This window comes from Anser brachyrhynchus (genome assembly GCF_964034855.1).
Source record: "Anser brachyrhynchus genome assembly, chromosome: 3".
NCBI classification, from domain to species: Eukaryota; Metazoa; Chordata; class Aves; order Anseriformes; family Anatidae; genus Anser; species Anser brachyrhynchus.
In genome coordinates this window covers 46,191,803-46,219,438 of record NC_137696.1, presented here as the reverse complement: position 1 = coordinate 46,219,438, position 27,636 = coordinate 46,191,803, and the positions used below count along the sequence as shown (strand labels likewise).

Below are 27,636 nucleotides of genomic sequence, written 5' to 3'. Positions count from 1 at the left end.
CAGAAAAGCTCCCATTTCCATGCTCCTGAGCACTGGCTGGAGCTGGCTTCGTCGCAGGGGTGTCTGAATACTCAAAAAGCTCCAAAGGTCTCAGCCTGCCAACGACCCAGCAAGGCAAATGATGATTTGGAAGCAAAATATTTACCTAGCAGAGCGAGTAAAGTGCAGCAAGCTTTATGAAATCAGCTGCAAAACTCCACATGCAGATATCATGTACCTGGAAAGCTCTTTGGTATGCTCGTGACAGAGAGGGGTCTCCTAACCAAGCACCGGCAAGATTTCATGACTTGCAGACACTGGGTCAGAAGGAAAAGGCTGCTTCTTGCAGCAAACCATTTACTTTTCCTCTTCATGGCCGTGCCTTTCTCATTTCAGAGATCAGTTTGCTTTTGCCAGATGGAATCAAAGTCACCACTGTGAATTCAGCATTTTTTTCTTTTTTCTTGGAAAGCACCAGTCAGTACCATGTCAAGAAAAACAAACAGAGAGGTTTGCTTAGGATCTATTTAAAGCACATCAGCAGTGGTAGCTCCAATAACAACCCCAGGGCCAGCACTGGTGTTTGTGACAAAACTACTGTGCATAAGAAGGGCAAGATCATTGCAGGCAACTTTCCCTCTATGGGGCTTCCACACTAAATCAGCCTTTACATTTTCCCCTTTTACCCAAAGAGGTCAAAGTCATGGTCAGAAAATTAGGGTGCAAGGCAAAAGCTTCTGAAAGGGTCAGATCCAAATTGAAAATGCTCTGTGGTTCAGACCTGGCAGCCAGGAAGGAGAAGCAGCCTACCAAGAAAAAGTGAAACTCCCTGTGAGGAGATTGTGTTGGCTTTGCTGAGCAGGGAGGGAAACACAGTCCCAAAATGGTGCAGAGCATGCATAGACTGAAGAGCTCAGCTTTGGCGTTGCACAATCTGAGCAGGAGGGCCCGGCTCCAGTGTCGCCAGCACCCAGACAGCTGCTATTTGCAGTCAGCAGCCATGCAGAAGTCTTGGAGCTCAACCACTGCAAGCAGACACGAGGTCCACCTCTACCCTCACTGCCCTCATGGGTGGAAACCAGCCAGGAGGTGGCTGTAAAGTTGGCCAGGGGCTGCAGAATGTCCTCTTCTACCCGGGTGTCTCCTGGATGGAAAGCAGCTAATTTCATTAGCGCCTGTAAAACACTCTGACACTCTCCGTGTGGAGCTTTATTAAACAGCCGTGCAGAGCAAAGCCAATAGTCCTTCACTTTTGTTTATATAAGGTATTCTGCTGGTACTATACCCTGGGGGATTGGTAACGACTATGGTTACAATAGGGTATTTACTACCACCTCGGCTCGCTGCAGCGATGCTGACCATGCCTCTAAAAGCAATCTCACAAATGGCCAGTCCACAGGGAATCTCGCGCTGTCCCACGGCACTCGAGGCCGGCACTCGCCTTTTTCCTCTGCAGCTCTTTTCTGTAAAAGAGACATTCATAACCCTGCGCTCCTTAGCAGCGGACCTAATCCAGCAAGTATCCAAGACATTCAGGAAAAGAGAATTTCATAGCATTGGAATTTTTCCATGCCAGCACTTTTTCATGCTGAGATAAATGGCTTTTACTTACAGGGCTAAAGGCTCTATTATTTTCAAAATACTTCTGAGCTTCAAAGCAGCAATGGAAATTGGCTGTGCACCTGGCCAGCTGATCCAGCCTGGATTCGGCCAAACAGCAAAAGGTGTCTTTCTTTCTTTCCTGAGGCAGCAAGTAGTAGTTTACTTGGCCCCAGAGAAGCAGGCAGGAGGGCTGATGTAAGCAGGCCAACACGTAATTAATCAGACGGTGCACAGGCAGGGCCTGGACAGCATGGTGCAAAAGCAACCAGCAGGGGAGGAAGAGAGGATGAAGCACCCTGCTCAGGGGAGCTGGGGACACCCTCACAGGTCTTCATGCTTGCATGGAAAGCAACTTGCCCAAAGGCTGTGCAAGAGCTGAGAGCAGCTCCAAGCCCCTGCAGGGCTTGGTGGGGCCCACTGGGGATGTCTGGAAAGTCCTAGGAGCTCCTGGAGCTACGTGTGCCTTCCCCCAGCCCCTTGCTGCCGCAGCAATACACACCAGGAGGAGCCAGCAGGCCTGTGCTTGGCTTGGCCAGCTGGTTTCCACCACCTGAATTAGCACAGAGCTCTGCTTATGTGAGCCCTTCTAGAAGGAGGGTTTGCTCCCTGCTCCCCAGGGGCACCCCCCGCTCCTTCCTTTGTCACCCCTGTCCCCAGCAGGTCCCATCTCAGCCACCCCGTGGCCGCGGGCAGCCGAACCGCTTGCAGGAGCTTGCGCAATGCTTGGCCATGCTAAACTTGACCCGAGCTTGGGTTGTTGCTCTCGCTTTTGAGAGCCACGGTCATAAAAAGCGAAGGGATTTGCTGGCCGAGGAGCAGCCCAGCCAAGCTGACGCAGCGCAGGCTCCTGAGGTCAATGGTTGCAGCTCCGTGCCGGGGGAGGACACGCAATGCCTAATGTGGAAATGTTTGTATTTGGAGCAATATATAGTTACATTCAGCAACTAGCAGCTGCAGAGGCTGTTTACTGTAGCACACAGTCCCAGGCTTATTAGCTCCATGCCTGACAGTGACCAGACTCAGAGGGGAATGACTGCGAAGCCTGCAGTTGTATTTATATCGTTGCCAAGATCCCAACAATACCTTTCCTAATAAGTCTGGCACAGAAATAATCATTTAAAGAGCTAAAAAACATAACATCCGCAGCCCATCTTTACAGCCAGAAGGGGAGTTGCGCAGGGCTCTCGGTCTAATCTTTCACAGCCCCAAGTGCTTCCCTCCTACTTCACGAACAGCCTGTGATTTATTTCCTGGACGGCTGGATGCAAACAGCCCATGTGCAAGTGCTCCACGGGGAGACCGCACCTCTGCAGCCCCGCTCAGCTGCACGGTCCATCAGCGGGGAGACAGCAGCAGAAGCATCCTGCACACGGGGTGTGCCGGGCCTCATTGGCAAGCATCCCATGCCTGGACAAGACCTCATCCCCGTCCCAGCATGCACACCCAGACCCTCATGCCGAGGGAAGGACTGGCTGCAATGCCACAGCGCACATCCCTGCGGCACCTGATGCTCTGCAGATCAGTCCTGACCTGCTAAGTTAAAAAAAATAAACACAACTCAGTAGCTGCTTCCTGGGGACCCAGAGAACAGTATCTTCTTGGCTAGGAGGAGGACTCAACAACACCAGCTCTGGGAAACACACAGCATAGCTCTGCTGGTTCACATCGTTCCTGACCTTGGCTAGCAGATAAGGCTGTGCCGTCTGATTTTCTGTTTTGCAGGTACCAGGTGTCGCTGAAGGTCAATGCTGAGGAAAAGGCTCTCCCACAGTCAGAAGGTTACAGAGAGTGATTTTTATGCAACATAAGCTTGTCGATGATTAACAATTTTCTTTCGGTTAACTGCGAAGTTAATAGTTATTCAAAAGCGCTCCACTCTAATGGGAGTGGAGATGGGGAGATGTACTACATTAACCATTAATCTTGGGCTGCGCAATAAAAATTAAAATGGAATATGGCACATAAGGATGATTAATTCTGCTTGCAAAGGGAGAGGGTGTCAGTGTATGCTTTGGGCGGGAATGTTTCCTTCCAACAGCGGGCAGCCTGGACACAGATGAGGATGTGCCACCAGACGGGCTGCCCTCAGTGTGCAGCGCTGTGCTTTCTGCCATCTTCAAGCTCACACAATGCTCCCTGTGTCAAAATCCACCTGGTTAACTCCACAGCTGAGATCTCTAATCTTTAGGTAGTGGGTGGAATTTTTTTTTTTTAATTTTTAAGTTGCAAAGGTGAAAAGGGAGAAAGAAGTGTCAAAGTGGGTAATCTGAGACTGTGAAAGAGTGCTGCCCTCAGGGAAACACCTCCTTGCCTTGCACCACTACCAGGTATAGCTCTAGGGAGAACGAAGAAAAGTTTTCCAAAGAGCTGTGCCTCTGTGAAACCCCTCTTGCCTTGGCCCTGCTGCCATGCAACTCCCCTGCCCAGGGCTCACCAGTGCCCTCCACCAGAACTGCTTCTCCAGAGCACTGCAGTCCTGCTGACACACACAAGACTGCTGCAGTGTGCACAGAGTCTTGCAGAGGTCAATGACACTGACTTTGTTTTCTGCTCACAAGCTCAGTAGCACACTTTCAGAGACAGAGGAGAACATCAGAGACATGCCCGCGAGGCAAACTTTGTGCTCCCTGTCCCACAGGAAAGGGATGTTTGGATCTGGGTTTTGATTTCTGCCATGGTAGGAACAGAAGATGGCTGCAAAACCTGGGTCTGGGTTTGTCTTTCCCCTTCTCTCCTTCCCATGCCACCCAAAACCCCCTTCCTGCTCTCACTTGGAGCTTTGACCCCAGCCATGCTGCAAGGGCCAAGTGAATGGATTCCTACGGATGAATCAGAGCTGTTTGTAAGCCAAACCCCTCCTACAGTTCAGCTATACCTGCGCACGTCTGCACACTTGTTTTCCTAAGGAGTCAGCACTTCCTTGTCCCGGCCAGAAGTGGAAGTGTTAAGCTATTGTGAGCGGCTGCTTGTTTTTATGAATACTTTCTCAGCAATGGGTGTTTCTGTGAACCACACTAAGGCTCCAGCTGTCTATAAGTCAACACACGTTTCCCAATGCCTTCTGCATTCGTTTGCGGGCTGTGCCAATATAATGTGTTCATTAAAAGAGAAATGGGCCAGTGCACAAGAAAATACTGAAAGAAAATCCTTCTGAATTACTTTTTTCTCCCTTATTTCTTCTGGCCATCTCCAGAGCACATGCCCAGCAGCATGACAGACACCCTCCAGAGGTCCTCATGAGATGCAGGAAGGATGGGGAACTGCTGGCAGGGCAGCAGGGAATATCCCATCCTTTCCCATTTGGGGTGATGGCAGGTAACAGCAGTCTGCTTTAGCCCGGGTTGCAGGGACAGCGTGTGCAGTGTGTGTTTATTCTATTTGCCTTTGAGAAACAGTTAAGAAGGAATGAAGTCAAAAACATATACATTATGGCATATCTATAATGGCTCTGAAATTGCTGGGCTTTAGGGCACAGTTAATCTACAACCTGGCTAACTTACCCCAAGGTAACCGAGGCAGCAGCCAATGGGCACCATCCTCCTGCTTCTGCACAAGCCCCTGCCCTACACAGCAGGGACTCACCCACGAAGGTCTGCAGGATGAAACCTTACACACCAGCGCACATGCTCCACATTCACAGGCCAAGCTGCTCCCCAGCATCAGCACCACAAGGTGCATCGCTGCCAGGTGCACTGGGCCAGCAGCACCCCACAACATGGGGCATCATGCCCAGGGGGGCCTCATGCCAGCACTCAGCCCAGCTGTGGGATCACATCAGAGCCCTATAAAAACAATGCTCCCACATGAAAGTTTCCAGTGAGAACCAAGCATCTGGGAGAAAAAACTCTCAGGAGGAGACTAAAACAGAAACAGGCATAAAGGAGCCGATTCCCATCTGGCTGATGGCAGATGCAGAGGTCCGGGCTGTTTTCCTGGAGCAGCAGGCCTAACATTTGCTCTGCATGTGTGTAGAAAGCACCTGGACATGGTATCTGAAGTGACAACATGTAGGAGCATGCCACAACCAAGGGAAAAGGTTTTGCAGCTCCAAAAAGCAACTATGTTGTGAACTACTGCAGAGTTGCACTTAGATTCAGGCATTAACTCCAAGCTGAACCATTAACTATCCTGGAACTGAATCTAATAAAGTGCAGTCATGCTGCATTTGCATCTCTTCCACTTCCCAACCAAGCCACTTCCATTTACTGGCAAAAGTTGCATGAGAAGCCATAAATTTACTGGGAGCAAAGGTGCAGCAGCAATAACACTGTGCACAAAACAGGCTGCATGCAGAGCTTCCCTCCAGCCCCAGCATGCTAAGCCCAGTGCCTACCCCACATGCTCTCATGCCTGTAAGGATATATGTCTGTGGGTACATGAAACTGATTTTTCCCACCCTGTGGCAAACAGATGCTTCTGCCCAGGTCCCTCCTATAGCCTCCAGCCTCCCCAAACAGCCTCTTTTTCCTGCTCCCTCTAAGCCTGCAGTCTCATATCAGGATGCACACAGACACTCTGGTCCCACCTGCCTGACACAGGCGCGTGTCCAGTCCAAATCCCAAAGCCAGCACAGCAGCTAACACCCAGAGCAGCAGCAGAGGCTGAGAGGGCGAGGGCATCCTCACATGTGAGGCCGCAGGTCCCCATGTCTGCACTGAGGCAGCTACCTGCCTGCGTGGTGAGGCCTCCACACCATGCTTGCTGCACCTGCTCTCTGGGGTTATCAGCCTCCAAGGCTGTGAAACTGGTAATCTATAAAAAGCATGAGTCACAAAGTCTCATATCCTTCTCCGGTTTAAAGTGTTTCCTAGAACTGCACCGACTGCAAGGCCTTGAAGGCTTGACTGTTTACTGAAATTAAAAATTCCCCCTTCTGCTCTTGTGCAACGCCGCCCGAAACAAGTCTGTTTTGCTTTGTCTCATGTTTAAAAAGTTCCTCAGCAGAAAATAGGTAGTAATGAGAGAGGAAATGGGAAAAGGGGAGCTGCAGCGACCAAAAAGCTCACCTATTATAACACAAAGTGTACTCTTACTAGCTCAGGGAGGCAGAAAAACTCCTGTCTTGCCCCCCCGAATGGACAAGCAGACAACTGAGAACAGGCAGGGCAGACATTTGTACACCTTCAGCCCACAGAGGATGAGGAACAGGAGAATATGCTGGCACCATGTGACCTCAAAACCATCACTGGAGGGAAAGGTGACACAAACATGTTCAATATTAGTCTCTGCATCCTAAGGGGGACCTATCTCCCCATCGGAGCAGAGCACAAGGGCAGTATCCCAGCCCCAGGTGCAGGAGCAGAGCAAACATGCTCATGGCAGCCTGCACACAGGGGCACCAGAGCACTGGGCAGGTGTTCCCCCACAGCTGGGGGCTAACAACAGCAACCCTGGGCTCCATAAGCCTTGCATGGCTGGTACACACCTGACAAGTACATTGCACTTGGAGTAAGCTGTTCCACTGCTTTCTGCTCTACTGGGGAGTCGACAAAAATTGACAGTACTCCCATGAGATTGCTGTTCCTTGGTCATGTAGTCCAGAAACATTTATTCCTCTGAAAAAAAATAGGAGAAAAATTTATTCTTTACATGTAAGTGAAAACAGTTTAAAAAAACCTTTCACCCATTCAGCTATCTCTGTGCTCAAAGAGTGCCTCTGGGAGAGGAGCTAGGTTCTCATTCTCTCTCCCCAGCCTTATCTGTTGCTCGATTACACCAAGAAGCCCTTTCATAAAACTCTAATAGGATGCCAGTGCATGCAGCCCGAGCCACTGAAGTATCCCCCCAGCCTCAGGAAAACCTGGCAATCCACAGTGTTTTAGCACAAGCTCTGACCCAGTATACTACAGAACAGGGATAGCATTTCCAAGGGCAGGAACCACTCCTGAAGCTGCTGGCAACCCACTGAGAGAAATCTCATTGCCATCCCACTCTAGATCACAGTTTGAGATAAACCTTTTTTTAAAACCCGAACACCAGTCAGAAGCTGTCCGGGAGGCAGACCCTCGACCTCTCCTCCAGCAGCCATCCTGTCACCAGGCCTCGAGCCGCAGCAGCCCGTGCGGGTGGGCAGGAGGGCTGACCAGGCCCTGCTCCCTCCGGCCCGGGTGGGCTCGCTGCAGCAGCAGGCAGCCTCTCCGGTTTCTCTGAACTTCACCTATATTTGCTCTTGTTGTTAGCTCCTAAGCGGGAACAAAACAGCAGAAGCGCCGTTTAGTCAGTTTTGGTATTGCACAACTGAAAGAAAATAGGAAAGCACCCGCAGGAACTGAGCCAAGTCAATAATGGAGACAGATTAGGCAATACATGCACCTGGCTGTCAGAAGTGCAAGATACTCTCTCTTTAGTAATTACAGAGCAATTATGAAGTTAACAGCAACTCCAATAAGGACATATATTTCACAATACAATTTTGTTCACAATCCATCAGGAACAGTCACACCAAGGAGATACAACTCTGAAACTAAACTGTCCTCGTCCCTGCAGGCATAATCCTCTAAATGCCAGTCTTTGGTGGGGTGGGATCTTGCACTAGATCATAATTAAGTGATTACTTATTAACAGGATGTAATTGAAGCTTTACTTCAACGTGACTTAAAATCCCACTTTTAACATAGGTAATAACCTAGATAAAATGGAGAGCTTGGGTATTGGGTTTATGAAAGCTCAGTAAGCCTGTCATTCTGCAAAGCCAACAACAGATTGTAGCTGGGTTTCAAGACATCTGAATACACAGAAGTCTGTTCTGGATGATGAGGATGAAAAGCTTCATATCTGTGCCTCTTTGTAGCGGTAGAATTGGGGTGATCTCAGTCTACCCACTCCATCCAAAGAGTGAACAGGGCACTAACTACAACAAGTGCCCCAAACAGATCCATGCCTGAATTTAAGATACTAAATCAAACTACTAAATCAGGTCTGCTGAGGTCCACAATGTCTGACTTGCACTGACATCCAGCTTGGCTTCAAACTATCGATTTCATGCCTGATCTAAGAAGCAGCAGCCTGCCTTGTTCTCCACACCACACAGCAGCACAGAGTGCAGGCCTTCTGCTGTGGCACAGCACTGCCATGGCTCACAGCCAGCAGCACCGAGCATTGCCTCATCACCCTTTGCCTACGGGGACCAGAGGTTACTGAGCAAGTGACTCAGGTTGGCTGCTCCAGCACCCAGCCTGACCTCCTGCCTGACACAGGCTGCCCCAGCACACGAGGCAGCGGAGCCCGCGGGGACATCCCTCGATGCCAACAAACCAGACTTCCCAGCACTGCAGAAGGCTATCAGCCTTCCCACTGCCATACCCCCACCGAGGCAGGAGGTGACATTTTAGCACTGACACTCTGCTTCCCCCACCTTGCTCTGCCTTCGCAGTGCACTGCGGACAAGCCCGTCCCCACAGCCACAAAACAAAGGGCAGCCCAGCCACACAGCCACGAAAAAAGCATTCAAACCCACGAGAGGGAAAGAGAGCGTGCGCAACACGGACAGCACTGGGTGAAGCAGTGCTGCAAGCAACACTGCCAGCATGTGCTTAAAACCCACTAATTGTCTTCTCTAAGGGACTTTCTGTGCAAGAGCAGCCAGCCAGGAAGCCTTCCATCAAGCCTAGCATTAATCTCCTGACTGTCTCTTTTTCATATCTCCTTTCAGGCTTTATTTCATTCAAGTAGTGAAACCTGTTGTGGTTTACTTTGATAAAGGTAGAGTCAGCCACTCAGTGTTTTCAGGCAGCAGGGATGTTTTACTATCTCTTGCTGCATCTCCAGCACAGCTGAAAAGGTGCTATTGTGGTTTGACAGCCAAGGTGATATATGATTCTATCAAGAGGTAACCAAATAGCTAAGTGCTCTATAAGTATTAAATAATTAATTGTCAGAACCCCTGGCAGAAAGATAACCAAGGATTATCCCCACTCTCCAGACAAGAAGAATATTTTTGTAACAAGACATGGCAATCAGAGATACCCAAAGTTCACTGTGAGCTAGCAAACCTAAGCACAGACACTGAAAGTCAAAGATTTGTTCCAGGCAGCATATTCACCACCAGCACAGTTAATGAATGCCCTAATGAACAATGAACTAGTAGAGACAGTATCTCAGGTTCCTGAAGACACGTAAGAGTAGGTGTGACCTGCCATGTCAGTACACACAGCTGAGCAGGCCATGGCAAACTCTCACTTCTCTGCCTTTTCCTCTTCATTCCCCATGGCCATCAAGCATCACTAAGGTCTCCTTCATTTCAAGTTATTTATGGGATAAAAATTTAGCAACTAGAGGTAAGATAATGGTTACATATACATATATGCACACATGCATAGGCACACAATCACCACCAATGGTCTTCACAAATTTAGCAAAGGCCACAACACCCATCACTATAATAGGAGGAAAAGGTACTAAGGTGTTATGTCATCTTTTTGTTATGCTTCATCTAGGCTTAGATTGTATCTCTGGGGCAAGAACTACATCCTTTACACATTTTTCTGATGTGCTTTTGAGATTAGAGACACCAAGTAGAAATAACTCAAGTCTCTCCAAGAAGAGCACGCTACATTTTTGTGTTTTATGTTGGGTCCCTGGCAGTGAGAAGCTTTAAAAGCAAAGAACTAGAAGGAGGAGCCATTCATCACCTTTAAATGGCAACATTTCAGTGCATTTTGTATGCTGTGCCATTCCCTTAGAAGGAACCACTCACTGCAAGGGCAGAAGCACAGCATGGATCAGACCCGAGCAGGATGACATAGGAGAGCTCAGCCATCAGACCACTTCCCCGGGGGCCACCGCCACCCACTGCTGATGCCCAGACATGGCTCCACAGCCAGCTCCTGCTGGCCAAACAGCCAGGCACATGGCAGCTGTGCAGCCCGCAGGAAGCTCAAAGACCTCCAGATAGACAGCCTTACACACCGTGCTTCTGTCTCACCCCCTCTGGTGTACTTACCTCCCAACAGGTCCTCCTCCCCTTACCAGCTTTATTTTATAAGTTTAAGGCCAGCCTTTTTCCTCTTGCATGGTCTAGACCCGCTGACATTACCTTTTCCTTTTCTTCCATCCATTATGATACTTTTCATCTCTTTCTTGTGTTCACCTTCTTGACACTCACTTTAAGTGAGAAAAGCCCAGTCTGTACAGGTCCTTCCACCTCACCCCTGTCCTAACCTCAGCCCTGCCCTAGCTGCCCTTTCCATCCAAGGAAAAGAGGAAATCCACTACCTCCTCCAACACTCTCCCCATGTCTTTGCCATTCTCCTCTTACAGGCTGGGCCCCAGTGGCCTTGAAACACACTTGAAGAGACCCCAGGCAGAGATCTTGCTGGCTGAAGCACACTGGGCACTGCTGAGGCTGCCCTAGTCACTGCTCTGCTCATGAGCAGATCCCCTCCATAGCTCCCTCCTTTGGTGCAGTTCCCAACAGGAGCAGTTGTAGAAATCTCCTGGCTTTGGGAGGCTGATGCACAACCTGTCCTAGCTCCTGCATATGCCTCGCTCCAGCAAAAAAACCCTCAGTCACATATCCTGTAGCACTATCTCAAACACCCTACTTTAAGGGCCTCGTACCCAGAAGTTGCTTACTTAAAGAGTGGAAAAACAAGTAAGAAAATTACCATCCATACCTGCAAAGAGAGAAAAACATCCACTTCTAACAGCAGCAAAAAAAAAAAGCTTGCCTTGGGCATTGGGCTTTTTATAGGCAATTCAACCAAACAAGTTGCAGCTGCCCTGACGATGTCTCCACATCATCTGGGAGAGCCCCACCGGTGCTCTCTGCCCAGGCCAACAAAACTCATCCTGGTTTGTTATGGACAGCCAAGATGGGGCTCTTGGTGTGACCAGCAAGCCCTTAGGGTCACAAGGGGAGTACACCTTTGCATCATGGTGGCACCCCATCCAGCCGTGGTCAGGGGACACCTGCAGATCAGCTCCGCAGGGCCCCCAACACCACTTCTTCCAAGTGGGCGTCATTCATTTCCTCTTCACGTAGCATTTAAAGGCAGTATTTGTCTTGTCATATCTTGCAGCAGTTTCTTGGTGGCAGGTTGCCGAGGATGATGCTGGGAAGTTTATTTCACCCGTTTGTTAAAGCGGATGACAGGTTTTTGGATGAGCCTGCCGTGGTTTGTAGGAGCAGAAAGGAAAAAACAAGTTGGTCCAAAGTAGAGGGAAGGAGATACAGGCGGAGAATATTTCTGTGGCACCTGGACTTGCACCAGGAAGGATTTGCTCCTTTGTGTGAGCACAGCTCCCATCATCAATAGCTTTGACACTGTTACCTCCCACTTTGACAGCATTGGCTTGCGCACCAAAATGATCTGCAGACCCTGTGCAACATAACTGCCTGGAAATCTGTCTTCATAGCATGATGCAAACTGCCAGAACTTGGCTTTTTTTCCATTGGTTTGTTTTCTTTTAATATGATAGCATTGCTTAATGGAAGTTGTGGGGGTTTAGGTTAACTTGGGTGTCTCCTGTTGAAAGAGGAAAGACGTATCCAGTGGCACTGATGAAATCTGCTCTGGAGCAAACCCAGGCGTTAACAGAGTAGGTCTGATGCCTCCTGGCACTGTGAGGGCCCAAGGCACTCACAGGATGCAGAGCTTATTTACAGTGCTCTGGCCTCCCCAGATGCTCTGGGGAGGGAACTTTTGCTGCTTGCACATCACCCCTGCACTGGCCCCAGAAAGGGTCATCCTTCCTCCCCCATCCTTCCTCCTTCTCCCCCTGATGTGGAGCTCGTGTTAGCCTACTGCACCCACTGCTTGTCACTCCAAGGCAGAGAATGCTCTGCCCCCAAGGCAGAGGTTTCACGATGGATCTGGGCAGTGCTCAGCCTTGCAAAGACTTCTGAAGTATGCTCAGTTTCCGGTCAAACCCACCCTGCCACATTTGCAAAAATTGTAAAAATACGGTTTTGATTCATCTAGAAGGCTTAGCTGTGCGTCTGACTGGAAGTCAGGTGGAGGCGGGGACTGGGAAAGGAGCTGAAGCTGAAGGTGGAGGAAGCCTTAGGGAATATCATGGAGTAACTGGGGTTGTTTCAGTGGGGTTGTAGAAGGTAAAGGACACAAATCTACAGGAAATCATGTTTTTTAAATTCCGCAGCTCATGGAATGAACTGCTCTTGAAATCCAGGCGTGTTGTGTTCTAAACTATGCGAACGCACTGGATGAATCCAGCTACTTCCCACCACTGTGTAAATGGGATTTTTCGTGTAAACTCGTCTCTCCACTTAAAACAACCAGTCCCTGACTCTGAAGAAGAGGCCAAACCACAGATCCAAAATACCCTAAATCTGAGGAAATTGAAATCTGCGACCGGGGCCTCCTGTAAACAATGCAAACATCAGCATTTTAGCCAGCCAGCTGCAGACACCAGATGAAGAAGATTTCCCAAGGCAGCAGGCTGCCCGGATGGCAGTGGGGTGCACGTACAGTCCTGCTCTCACGTCCCACATCGAACCCATGGTCTGTGCACTGGCAGGATGCTGCAAGCTCCGCATCCCCTTGCACTTCTGTCTTGCCTTTCCCTCGCTGCACAGAAAAGGATAGGCAGGGCTTGCAGGGGAATGGGCTTTAGTGTGTATATGGTGGGTGGTCAAGGACAATTATAAAAATGTAGCAGGTATTATATAAACTTAAAGTCTGAAAAATCATTGTCTTGGCACTTACGGTTAAGGGCTCGGTGCACGTGAGCAGCTCATTCATTGCTCCCTGTCCCCCACCACGGTGTGAGCTGCCAGGCCAGGCAGCTGCCAACAGCAGAGGCAGGCTGTGTGCAGGACAAGGCTGCAGGGCAGGGCAGGGAGGGCTGCCTGCCACTGGAAAACCTGCCAGGGGGAGCAGCTCAAGATTTTCCTCAACTCATTGGCATCGCAGGGCAGGCATCCCTGATGCTCTGCTTACTGGTCTTCTGCTGATCCTAGCAGAGCCAAGAAAAAGCACGTAGCTTCTTTTAAATCCCAGGGGAGCGGCACGGTGCTGTGCGGTTTTGCAATACTCCATCAACGGGAAAACACCCTGGCACCACTGCAAACAGCCACCAAGAGCCAATTTCCTGCTTTCTGCGGCGCGAGGAGGGTGTGAGCAGGTGTGAACAGCTGCGGGCACCGGGGTGCATCGCACGCAGGGCAATGCAATGTGCGGGGCCAGCAAGTCCTCTGCCTCCACCTCTTCATCCCACTATTGGCTTCCTCAAACAGAGCTGAGGTGCTGGCACCCTGCCCCTCCAGGCCAGGCGGGGATGGACGGCCCACGGCCAAGCGTTGGGCAGGTTACAGTAAATTTACTGCACTTCTCAAACATCGGTTCCTTGGTGAGCTGTCTGCAGAGACAGACCAACAGTTCCTCTGAGTTTTCCTTTCTGCACCAACCAATTTGCAACGTGAGAAAGATGAGATCTTAAAAATGGACGATTAGCGCCCTTACTAATTACCCACACTAAGCATCTCAATTAGAGGAGTGCCTGAGGGGGCCTTTGCCGAGCTGCGCTGAGCTCCGTGGGACGCTGCTCCTGCCCCCGGACATACACGTGTGCTCATCCCCGGGCTTTGCTCTCACCCTGCAGCTCTGTGCAGTGTTTTCCCTTCTCCCTTACGTAAAACGGCAGAACTGAGATTCACGGGCTTGATATGATGGTGGCAAATGCGAAAAGGAGATTGTCTGAGTCTGCAGAGGGGAGCGGGGTAAACTGCAAATCATCCTGTTCTTCATGAACTGAAGCTAATCTGGGGTGACACGATAGCCCGGGTATTGTCAGCAGAGCATCTACAGGTAAAGTGGATGGGATTACAGCAAATCTGTGAATATCAGCTGAGGGAAAAGAGCTAGCAAGAATGCAAAGGAATAAGGCTTTAGTACAAGAGGAGATTGGAAAGACTGTAAGTGTGTTTGAACTCAAGGAAGTAACAAAATATTAATGAATCAGCACCGAGCAGCAACTGAGAAATCCATTATTTATAGGGAAGATAAATAATTATACATGCAAGGTCAAAGAAGACATTTGCACTGAAAGTTTCTTAAGAGACAGGAGAGCAGAGAGTAATTGACTGTCTAGACATGGCCCCGGCTCAGAGGCCGAAACGCTGTGATTCAGCTGAGCAGGAACAACTTGGCCGTGTTGGCTGAACACGGCCAGCTCGGGGGGGGGGGAGCTCAAAGCTGGCAGCGGGGGGATGCATGGCCATGAAGGAGGTGGGTCTCGGTGGCACCAGGGACCAAACTGGGCACCAGCCAGAGAACCTGATGTCTGAAACCCTTCTGAAGGCACCAGGCAGGCTCCCACACCAAATACAGGGCTTAGTTTCAGAAAACTTAAGGCAGGCTACATTTGCTGCATGGCTTTGCTTTGATTTCCTGCTAATCTCTGGTTTATCAGATATATCCTTGTGCTTGACACCGCATGGTGCAGCCCGACCAGCAGAGAGGCAGGTGGCCCCGAGCACCCCAGGAGGCCAGCGGGAGCCAGCCCACAGGGCTCTCCGGGCAGAGGCTCTCTCCTCGCCAGCCCCAGGGCCCCAGGAGGGACAAGATTTGGGTTTTGGGTGGCAGGGGAGGCTGGGGAAGCAACAGAGCCAGGGATCAACAAACAGCTTGCATGGGGCAGCACGGATATCTGAATCACCTGATAGCGCCTGATAGAAGATGAAGCTGCCCCCAAATTGGAGAGTTTTAGCACTGTCAGTGCAAATATACCTAATAAGCATTCAGAAGCACAACAAAGCGGCGCGAGAGCAGACCACAGCCCCTTACGTAGCAGAAGAAATGTCTTTCCTCTGACAGACCGACTTGCTAAGGTTGCTGAAAAACAGCTGATTAGCAATACCGTCAGCAGAACTGCTGTCGCTGGAGATGCTGAAGTGGCCATCCCTCTCTCCTCCGACCACAAGCATAAGGGCCACCTCCGAGGGCTTGAGTAGAGTTCATGCTCTGCACCAGCAAAAGGATAGCTCTTCCTTCCTCTTCTCACACTCTCCCACATGCACATTGAGCAAACTATAAAAGCCCCTTGCTCGGGCCATTCCCCTCTGTGCTAAGCCTCATCAGTCTTTGAAAAGAAACACACAAAAAGAGAAGCCCACTTCCCAAATTTCTGCAGAAAGCTTTAATGAGTGCCCGTTTTGCTTTTCACATGGGTATACATGCTCTTTGTGGAAATGGAGGGCATTTCCCCACTGTGCAAAACATTTCCTTTAAAGCCAGAGGCCTCGTAGTTATTGCAGCTCTCACAGTTATGAAAAACTACCTGTGTAGTTAGTGGAGGGGAGAAAAACATGATTACCAAGAACGAAAACCAAGTACGCATTGGCATTTCAGGTAAAAAGTCTGTTATTAGTGATGGTGTGCCAGCACATTGGCCTCATAAGGACTGCGCAGATTTTCTTCACTCACACTGGCCTGAAATATTGGAGGCGATTTGCCTGACATGTAGAAGTGGGTCAGATACTCATCACTAACCTATATTAGACACGCCAGGAGAATGCAGCTGTCTCTGAGAAAAAGGCTATGCAGCTCTGCTCACCATTGGGACTTACTGGACAGCCACACAGCATTTTGTAACCCTCCAGCCTCCAGACCCCCTGGCGATGCTCAGCAAACTGCTGCATGCACAGAAAGCTTGTGGTGGCACACGCATCTTTACGCATGGCCCTAGGACTGTAAGTCCCGAGTTAATCGTGTGAAAGGCAAGAGAAGACAAGGAAATCAGATGGGACACGTTATACACGGGGAGAAAACGAGCCTGGGGATGCCACGAGCGCTCAGATATCGCAGAAAGCAATTTGTAGCCGTGATGATGGGTGCGGTTAAAGGACTCGGCACAGAATGAATGCTATTCTGGAAATGGATGGAGAAATCAGGACTAGGGAGCTCCTGCTGTGAATCCCGCTGTGAAACAGGCTGCGAGATGCTGTTATGACAAGCGCAGTGTATTGGCCATCACTACCAACCTTTCACACAGCTCATTAGAGAAAGGTCATGGGTTATTTTTACTCTAATTCCCAAGGACATGCTCGGTTTGCTTCACGCACTTCCACACAGGATCACAATCTACACACCCAGATTTCCCCGCTCGTACAAGCACATCCATACACGGCGTACATTCATTCCTGCTCTTTACTTGTAAAGCGACACACCAAGCCATAAAATGCCTTTTCAAACTCCAGCTGTGACAGTTTATGGAAGCATTTGAAAACTATTACTTTCAGTGAATGCGCTGGGGTCTCTGGCATACTAGCTTTGTTTTGAAGATTGATTTAGGATGAGACTCTCACCAGCCGGCGCATCTGGGGCAGTGCTGTGCTCAGGAGCAGCAGCAGTATCTGTGGAGGACAGCTGGATAGCACGGAGAGACTCAGACCACAGTTAGGAAGCCCACCAGTCCAGGATGCTGAACCAGCGGACTTAACCCCCAAACCAGCCCCATTACCAATATGATGATGGTGATCTTGGTAGGGCTTTGGTCTTCCTCTCCCGACCTTGCCCTTTTTATTATTTCTCCTCCTTGTCACTTCAATGACCATCATTGAACTGCTTCTGTGCTGGAAAAGGTCATCATCTCCTTGTAATACCATGGTATTTTCCTTGTGACAGCGAATTCTGGATCCTGCGTTTAGCACACTAACATCTGCTCCAGCATAGTTTATCCCACTTAAGGAGGAGATAAAAGGACAGTGACAGCAAGTGACTTACCCAAGGTCACCCAGTGAAACAGTCTGGGGTGAGGCACCCCGACATTTTGTGTCCTCTACGTGGCTTGTCAGGATTTTGCACATAAGCAGACTTTCCATGTTTGTCTTTTTGAGTTCCACCCACTTCAGGACTAAAAAAGGACTTTCTTAATTTAAGAAATGTGCATGTCTCATTGCATACCCTTCCCATAACATAATAAATTGCCCTTTCATAAATAAAGAAGCCTACAGCTTGCCAAAGCAGCGTTCCCAACAACTGTGCTAGTATTACGGTAAGTGACAACACTCCGGACAATTGCTGGAGATGTGTGCACGTTGTTCAGAAAGATAATGGTACTTTTCATCTGGTTACACTTAATTCCAGCACTGCTTTCCTTCCCAGGCACCCTTCCTTCCTGTTGAATGTTTGTCTAAACCTTCATTCTGTGGATGAAGTGATTACTTATTAATATGATACTAATTTATTGATTTCATAATTTTTTTTTCATTTCTGTATTTTCCTTCTCCAAAGCACTTCACTTAATATATTGATACAAGGAAGCAAATATACTGGCCAGGAAGTTTCTGTCTGTGCAGTTTGTTAATGTGCTCTGAGAAAGGATCTTAGAAGGCCAGACACAGATCACCTGTTCCCCAAATGATATCCTTCTCACTCCTCCCAGCCTCCACAGACAATACTAAGTACCAAATACCACTTGATACCTGCAAACCCAGAACTTATTCAGGTACAGAAACACAAGTGAAGAAAGCACTGCTCCTCTGTGTATCTAAAGCCTTTTCCAAAGTCAAAGAGATGTCTTATTTCACAGGTGGAAGAAGAGGAGCTGAAAAATTAACGGGGTAAGGGGGTGTCTTAAATCACACACTACGGAAATCACAGTGCAACGCATACCCTGCTGCTGCCCCACACGCTGCTGGGGCCTCCAGCTTGGGTTTACATGGCAATGTGTTGGTAGCACTCATCTTTATACCCCAAAAGTTCCCAATGATATCAGGGTATATTGGGGCCTTTATACAAGCACAGGACAGACGAAAGACACCCACTGATATATGGTTCCCTCCTCAAACCCCAAAAGATAGCCCCAAGCACGTGTTCTGCCACACCTATCTCTCAGATGAAGCAGGAGAGAACATTTTTTTTTATTTATTTTTTGCATTAAATATACGAAATAGTGAAGACCACTCTAATATTTCAAGGAGCAGAGAAACATGGTCTGTAAGTGCTCCTCTGAAGTGCAACAGCTGCAGCACACAGCTTCTTGCTGCTCATGGATGTCCAAAGTCCCTACGATAGCATTGATCCAGAGACCGGCTCGATGAGGACCAGCTACATCCTCGGAGAGCGTTACTCAGCACGGCCGTGGGGGCTTCCACAAGCTGCACAGCCTTGCCTCAGCTGGTGCTGCCTGCGAGGAGGGAGGGCAGGAGGTGAAGGAGGCTGCACGCCGCTCCCGGGGGGAACAGGGCAGGCTGCACCGCGGGGCGGGACCCTGCTGGTCCCAGCCAGCCCCCCAGGAGCAGTGAAGCAGGGCAGTAAAACTAACGATGAAGGAAAGCAGGCAGGAAGGGGGTCCTGGGAAGCAGAGATCAAAGCCTTCCTCCGTCTGCAGAGGAAGCTCTCCAGGGCAGACAGACAGCAAATTTAACCCTACAGAAAATAGCCGGGTGCCTCTTCAGCGTAAGCCTCTTAGAGATGACCCTCGAGCCCACAGCACTGCTTTGCTCTCTCCTCGGCTGCTGGTTAGGACAGGCGTGTTGCAATACCACTTGTGAGAGGAAAACTGCGGTGAAGCGTGCCTGGGACAAAATGAAGCCCTTGCCTATGCCATGCTGACTTCGGTATGCTGCAAAGCCGAGGAGGCGCAGGTCACACAGACTTCAGCTTCCTTTCCTCCACATCTCAGCGCTGATCTCCCCCACGCCCTGACTCTACCTTCCCTTTCACCCCAGCCTGTGCCGCTTGTAAAAGCGAGAGTGAGCCTTCCCCACCACGGGGAGCCTTCACGCTTCAGGCACCATGCGAAGACCTGCAGCTACAGCCTGCTCGACCCGTTTTCAGTGGGAAGGAACCACGAATTTTCCCCTTCCAGCTGCTTGCATTTGGGACCCGGTGAGATGAGCAAGACTGTTTTATTTTCCAAAGCCAGCTGGTTGCTTTAGCTTTGCCGTTGCTCCAGGACCGTGACGCCTTGCACAGTTTGAGGGGGAAGGCCTGCCAGCCGGCCCCACAGCCAGCACCGGGCTGTAGGAGGGACTGGGGTCAGGCGCTTGTAGCACACTTGTTCCTTTAACTCCCGCGTGGATGTCTCCTTATGGAGGCATGTGTCACCAGTAAGGCGCAATGGCTGGCAGCTTTCACCAGCTGCTCAGACATGTAAGGCTTTTTTAAATCTATCGTCTCCATCCCTCGAAGAGATACGAGGGTCTCTCTCTTCCTACTGCCTTCTATTTGGCTCCTTCCCCAGGCACTCCCTCGAGGCCCCGTGTCTCAGATTTACTTCATCTATTTCTCGAAGAAGAACAAGGGGCAGGTGGCGCCTGCAGAAGCTGAGAGAGAAGACGGACATATCTAGCACATGCCACAAAAACAAAGGTGAAATCTCCAGAGCTGCCTGCTCCTCTGGAACCCCAAGCAACTTGCCACTTTCTTCTTCTTGACGCATTTATTTTTGCAAGCTCAAAGAATAAAGTATTGGATGTTACACAGCAGCTGCCCCAGGAAATAATTCACTCATTCCATTGCTGCAGACTTCAAGGAAAAAAAGCAGCGGAGGAAAAAAAAAAAAAAAAAAAGCCAATTCCTCTGCAAAGTATCCAGTTTCCCAGCAGCTCTAAGAGCCTAAATGAAAAGAATGTTTTGGTTTGGTGTCCCTCCAATTCTCGTGGTTTCGTTGAGGATTTTGGAGAATGCATTTACTCCTTTGCTAACTGCAAGAACAGATTTATCCTGCAGCCATGTGCTGAATGATTATACAGGCCTAGAGGGAGTCTGAAAGCATAAACATTTACTTCATAAAAGAGATTCTGCAGACAGGAGGCCAGAGACAGTTGACTCTGGGTAATCATTTGTGCTCTGTTTAAAAAAAAAAAAAAAAAAGAAAAAAACTTGTTTGCCAGAAGCCAGAAGGGAGATACGCATACACTTCAAGAACAGGCCCTTTCCACAGAGGAGAGTGAAGAAATCCGAAGGGGCCTAGTGAGAAGGCAGCCTGCGAACCAAGCCCTGACTACAGCATTTACAGCACAGCCATCTTTAGGGCAGATGTGAGCTCCTCGTCTCACTGCACAGTGCTTTGCCTTGACTTGGACTGGGGAAATAAACAAATTGCTCCACAGCCAGGGAAAACCCTGGAGCTTTGTGTCTCCCATCCAGATGCGTAGTGAGATAGCAGCTCCTGCCTTTCCCACAGCAGGAATATCAACGAGGACTTGTCTCCTCTTTACCTGGCTGTTTATTTTCACAAAACTTGTAAGAACATAAAGTTGCCGAGATCTCCACCCTACTAACAAATTTGATTGAGATCTGCCAACAGCTGAAAGATCTTTGTCAGGGACTTTCTTCAACACACATGCAAGACAAGACCCCACAAGCCTCGTTCTCTCGGGAAGCCGGGCTAGAAGTGCAGTGGAAGGGGAGCGCTGTGCCGAGGGGACACTGCTGCACTGGCAGTCGGAAAGGGACTCACCAGGACAGCACCTTGTGATATTTCATTACAACTTCAAATCCCAGCGTAGAGCAAACGACCGATGCAAGGGTTGCACATAGAATGAAACGTCCCGTGGCAACGTCTCGCCATCACAAACAGATTATTTTTCCCTCCAAAATGAATAGACAGGAGGCCCTGCCCTATCTGCCAGAAACACTAAGCATAGATCTTGCCATCAACAGAGCTGCATTTGAAGAGAAGAGCCACCAAGTGCAAAAGCAGCGGGTTTGGTTTGCTATTTTGATGGGGAGATACCTTATAAAACAGAGACTTTTCAGCTCCCAGGCAATGAAAAAGAGTGGCTGTTTGCAAATACTGCTATTTCTCAACAAATTCCAGAGTCCACTAAAGGACGGTCACAACCCATGCACAGGATGAGGAGCTGAAGGGCTGGTGACTCAGCAGCATTATCATTACTGTATACAAATCCAAGCTGTTGAAACGTTGCTCTTAAACAGCACCTTTCTCCCCCTTGCCCTTCCAGATCTCCATAGCTTTCTGTCCAGATGAAAAAAACAGGGAGCAAATTTCAGACTTGATGTTGGATGGCTCACTGATTCGTGCACAGAGGAAGCAGAGGGGAAGCTAATCTTCCTATGCCTCTTCTGTTATCACTGAGGATAGACAAGTGCTTCTGGAGGGCATTTCAAAGGAGGAGCTTCACAGAGGTGCTCTGAACCATTCCCCGCAGGAGCCTCTTTCTTTCTGCCAGGTAGCCTGAGGCTCGCCTTTGTGGAAAACTCTTTAGATCAAGTTTCTTGGGGCTGACACTGAGGTTTGCTGTCAGGCCAAGAAAACCTTCCTTCATCTGCTTCTACTCAAGCAGCCAAAGCCTGCCCCAAAGGCGATAAATAGCATCCTCTGTTGTAAAGGCCTAAAATCTGGATCAGCACCAAGCATTGAATGTTATAAAGAAGGATCATCCTACTTGATGAAGCAAGCCTACAGCCCAGGGAAACTTTGAAATCTCCATCTTTGGAGATATTCAGAGTGTGCCTGAGCAAGGCCCTGGAAAGTGTGGTCTCCCTGTAAAGCGAGACTTGCTTTGAGCAGGGGTTTGGACAAAAGACCTCCAGAGCTTCAATGTGTCCCACGGTGTAGATTTAAGCAGGAAACTCTACAGAAGCACAGTACTATATTGTATGCATTTCTTCCTGCAAAGAAAGCACTAGAAAAAAATAGCGCAGGACAGATGGAGGTGGCACACAGCACACCTAAGGCAGGCATAAATCAGGTGGTGCAGAGATGTGTGCAATATAAAACCTGCCCAAAGCAGAGCCACTAAACAAACACCCCGTCGCCACCAGCACTTCCTGCAGCCACCTTGACTGCTGTTTAAATGAAGGCTCTAACCACTGCTTCACAAAACGTTATACGGACAGCAGTGATTCTGAGGACTTAAAATAGGCAAGGATATACAAAACCTGAAAAGCAAATAACGGTCCTCATGGGGATGGCACTCTCCAACAGTTAACTCTTAAAAGTTATTAATTTCAGGATTCCCAGGTTTACAAGTTCCAGGCTTCATGGTTATTTTCAGTCATCACCAAAATAAAAATCAGTTTCCACATGCATACATTTTCCTCAGACTCTCCCCCCTACTGGCCTCATCAACATTTTCTATCAGGAAACCCATAATTTATACGCTCCTGGCAAGGACATTACATTTCATCAGTGTTGCCAGCAATGCCAATTTCCCCTCTTTACAGTGCTATTCTGAACTGTTTTCATTTCTCTCGCCTTGTATTTCTCAGTAAACCAATCAAGCACAAATTCTAAGTCTTCCAGTTTCCCTCTTTTCCCTCCCACAAGTCATTGATGTCTAACCACAGACGTCTGTGCTTCTTTTCAATAACTGTGGATGTAGTTGCCCTATAAAGCACGCACAAGATAGCACAGGGAAATTCCACACACGTTTTCTCCATCTGAAGATATACTGGTTCATATGTTACATTTATATTGGGTCTGGATCATGTCCTGCCATCATTCTGCAAGGAGAAATCCCAAGGCAGTCAACAGAGGCTTTGCAAGCAGATAGATGACAGAACTTGGCCCTACAAACGGAATATCGTATGATATATTTCCTTTTCTGTTTGCCAAATTGATGTTAAGAAGGGGTTATGCACTAAGACAGTCATCATAAGTTTCAGAAATAATCAGCAGCCATTTTTACTGAAACCTCAAAAAACACAGCAATTAATCAGAAATATAACTGCTTTTTCTGTGAAGTGACAGTTGCTTCTATTTTACTGGCATTGCATCACATAGCGATTTTTCCAGCATGGGAGCTTTGAGGTCACTATTAATTTATGGAGAAAACCTTTTTTTTACTCTTCTCCTTTCATATTCTTTTATCTGGGTTTTCTGAAAACACACAAACAGGCGATGCTCAGACATGACATAACTGAACGGCAGATCCAAGCCCCTGCTAGGTTCCAGTGTCCTCTGTAGTCCCAACCAGATGTGCTGTATTACAGACTGAGTCATCCCCTTGGAGGGCGACTGGGGAGGATGTAAGTGCATTGAACAATCTGTTCCGCAGGGGCAGGCACGCTGAACTGAAACGCAGATAAGATTGACATTTTAATGTGAGCGCGCTCCGCGGAGGAACAAAGTCAAAGCAACAGTCCAAGCTCTCCAGCAGCAACTGCAGTGAAGGGGAATATGAATGCAATTAGCACATCTGCATCTCATTTTCCATCAGTGTTTCCTGGTCGTACTGAGTTCACCCACTGGAGAGTGACATAACAGCATGAGCCGATGGGAAAGTGCCTTGAGATGCAGGACGAGGAAAAAAATATGCAGAATACACAAATAAAGCAAGGTGAGAGGGAGGTGAGCTGATCATCTCCGGCATTTTCCACTTACAAAAGATGACAGCAGACATTTTTAGGACACCTCCCACAGAGGCTCTCGCGCACACCTGGAACCACAGCTCCGCCAGGCTTGGTCCTTAGCCACCATCTTCTGTCACGGTCCTGCATTGCCTCTGAGGGCTTGTTGTGGCACAGAGATACAAACAACTCCTAATGTGCTGAAGCCCGTGCAAAACAGGCTCTGCAGACGTGTCCATGCAGACCCAAGCAAGCGCCCATGCATGATACTGCAACAGCACAGCTGCTCCCTTGGTTCCCTCAGGCATCTCCAGCAAGACATCCCCTAGACAAGTTGTGTGCCTTCGGGTAGCATTAAAGCACCGGGGACTGAAGCCATCTTATTCTAAATGACTGTTTAGGGTTCAATGCTCCTTAGATTCATGGCGATAAGCCGATTGCCCTGACTTGCTTGAGGGCATCCATGTTATCAGGCCGTAAGTCTGTGCGTGTCAAAAGTTCACAAGTGGTGACCTAATTACCTGTCTGTAACGGCGGGGGCTGTGGTATCTGGCAGGCAGCTTGTGCAATGCCTTAGCGCTTAGGTCAAGGCAGTAAGGCTTCTTGAATTGCATGTTTTAGCTGTATAGGATTTTGTAGAAAAGTCATGGACAGAAAATTAACTGCAGCAAAGGAGGTGATCTGGGGAGTTTTAAAGATTTCTGTTGGATTTTATCACGTTCAGCAACATGCCTGCTTGAGTTGCAATTAATGGCAAAACTCCCTCTGAGTTTGACAGGGCAGGTCCGTTATATTGCACCAAAATTGGTGTGAGAATGGGGAAAAAAAAAGTGACAAGCCATATCCTCCTCCCACTCACAGGTACATGGAAAGAAATCCTACTGCATCTGAGGGAATTACGACTTTGTGGGGCCAGAGCAGGTGAGAGGGATAGGGGGCCCTCTGCCAACAGCAGCAGCCTGCTAGGGATACCTGCGCAGGTCAGGAACGAGCCTGAGCAGGAACCCCAGGCCCTGCTCCACCTCGCAGTTTCCCCTGAATTGTGGGAAATCTCACATTCAGATCTAATCAGTGCTCCAAAGCACTGGCGCGGGGCCATCTGCAGATACGGAATTTGGGAAGCGATGTCGTCGGGAAGCAGTATCTTCCGCCTCCAGGAAGCAGCACGTAACACCATCCTACGCTACCCATATCCTTCACATGGCAGCTCTGTCTCCCCCAGAAGGTGGACCATCACGGAGACTTCTCCAAACGCAGATATGACAGTGGCACTTTGCAGCCTGCCCATACCGTCAGCAGAAGACACCGCCGCTGAGATGAGACATCCTGAGGAAACGTGCAGTCTGACATGCTTCTCTGCTTCTCAGCCTGCAAGCGCCACTCTTATACTTGTTCGGATCACGGCTGCAGGCCTGCCTCCCCACGACATTTTGACCTCAGGAAGCAGGGTACAGTCTATTACTCGCTGGGGGTCAGGGTGCAGCTGTGGGTGGGGGCCACACTCACAAGCGGTGCCCCGCCGTGCAGTTCTGAGAGCAGAGGAGGAAGGGCTCCACACCAGCAGGAGTCCAAGGTAATGCCTCTGTAGGAAAAAAACAATCGGGTAAAGAGACGAGTCTAGAGCTTCTTCGGTTTTAATAGATTTACTAGTGGTTAAATAAAACTGGAACCTTTTCAGCATATATATATATATATATGTATATTATCACACTTTGCTAGATCAGTATAGGGAGTGAGGAGGTGCAGCACAGAGATTACAAGTGATAGATCGATACACTGATTAAACACGTTCAGCTTATTTTCACTTTTAGACCAACTAAGCACAACCAGCAGGTAATAAATCACAGCTGCAATTAAAGGTCCATGGAAATTTTGCTGGGTGGAAGTTCAAAATCCTAGACCTAATTCCTGTTCCAGGAACGCAGTCCCGTATTAGAGCTGCAAGATTTTACTCTTCCCGTTTCCATCGAAGATGACAGAAACCACACTGGAGGCAGTGATCGGATGGAGATCCTGTCACGCGGGCTGCATGAATCTCAGCAGCAGTAGCTCTGTCAGCTGAACTGTCTGTAAGTTTTGATCCTGGTGGCTCCAAACACCAACTTTGTCCTAAGTCTGAAGGCCAGTCTAAGCTCTGCCTGGAGTTTAGCAAGTTTGTCTTTCAAAGGACAAACTCCCCCTTTGCTCTGACCTGGGCATTTATTCAAAGTTGCTAGTGTAGACTTTTGTAACTTCTAAATTCCGACGCAAGGAAATTAGCCATTGTTCTCCTTCAGGATCCCAGATTCGGTACCATTAGCATTCAAAAATAACAAAGTTCTGGCCAGCTGTGAAAATACTAGCTAAAGAAGTTGCAGATGTTCCTAGGGGAGCTACTGAAATATTTTGGCACCTTTGCTCTGTCATTAAAAGCAAAACACGATACTTGGTTAAAACTGCAGTGTGAGTTCAAGGGGAGAGAGGAAAACAGGAAAGTATTTAGCAGCGCTAACAGGGAATGTGGGTTCAGCCGTACACAAAGTTTTCAGAAGCACTGAGGTGGCTCCAGCTCCTGAACCCCACGCTCTGCCGTGACTGGCACTTATGTCCTTGAGCCTCAGCAGGAGGCTGCAGAGAAGGCAGGGTTGCAGTGAACGCCTTCGTTGCACAGATGCTTTAAACAGGAGTTGGCACAGGACAAGGTAACGCAGCAGGCAGGTACAATGCTACGACATATGCGCTGCCGTGGGTAAACTACTTCCAGCAGCTGAACTTCCTCGGTTGGGCATCTCCACCAGACACTACCACACTTAAAGCTAACCCGGCCATAGGCAACGGGGATGTAGCCTGAGACTCAAAGGACGCTAAGCAGCTTATAAAAACATAAATAGGGGGCCCTGCAGGCACCTTTGAAATGTTTACTCCTAAGAGCAGGGGCTGGGCCATTCCGCATGTTGCCGAAAAGTGTAGATTGCTCTGCCTTAGGCCAGCTAGAAGGAAGCTTCATTCCGAAAGTGAGCACTTCCCGCCCCCAAATTCTTTCATCTTTCTCTGCCTGCCTCTTTCTGGCCCATCTCTGGTTTTCCTCTTCTTTCCAGATGCTATGGGAAACTCTAAGGATTCAAGGATTCTGCCCTAAGTCACCCTCAGGGAAAGAAACACGATATCTAGCCAAGTTGGCAAGGAAGATACAATCAAAGTAAGTCATATGGCCCAGAGATAAGGAGGTGAGTGAGTCAGTCATTACGTGACAAGATAGCACTGGAAAAACATGGGGCTTACCCATTCATAAAAGGAGGCAGAGCTTCTGAGAAGCAGCATGTTCAGGGTATGCTAATACGTTACCTGCTGTGGGGAACTCTCGTTTCTGGTCCCCACAACCAGGCACAGCTACGTGTTTGTGCAACACGCCGCACAGAAGGCTGCAGGCACACGTTACAATATACACATGAATCGTCACCACATAAATAGCTGAAGGAGTTGTCTTGTGCTGCTACCGCTTAGCGATACTCCCCAAGTTAACAGCTGGTCTGACATTAATTAGAAACCCTTTCCTAATTCCTAATAGGTCATCTAATCTATGCCAAATGAATTGCAGGGTTTTTCAGCAAAACAGATTGTCAAAGGCTCTTTCATCTACTAGACAGGTTTAAATAATTGGACATTTCTACTGGAAAACTTATCTCGGATCTAATAGATGTCACATAGCTGAAAATTTCATTTCATTCAATGTTCATTTCTGCCCAGACAGCTGAGCACCATGCTGTATTCTGCGCAAACAAAATGTCCATCCAAGAAAAAAGAGGTTATTGCACTCAGTACAGTATTCAAAATCTTGGTATGCCACCAACTA

At 48.8% G+C, this 27,636-nt stretch overlaps 1 long non-coding RNA gene across 1 annotated transcript in view; it reads right to left on the bottom strand.

The window, feature by feature from the left end:
* LOC308193517 overlaps positions 1 to 27,636 on the bottom strand; it is an 81,950-nt gene that overhangs the window by 4,281 nt on the left and 50,033 nt on the right. Inside the window, exons 4-7 of the long non-coding RNA XR_013949699.1 lie at positions 17,265 to 25,386; positions 7,007 to 7,136; positions 1,311 to 1,442; positions 218 to 442 (exon numbers count right to left, since the gene is read on the bottom strand). This is a non-coding gene — a long non-coding RNA (uncharacterized lncRNA). The remainder of the gene's footprint in view (positions 1 to 217; positions 443 to 1,310; positions 1,443 to 7,006; positions 7,137 to 17,264; positions 25,387 to 27,636) is intronic.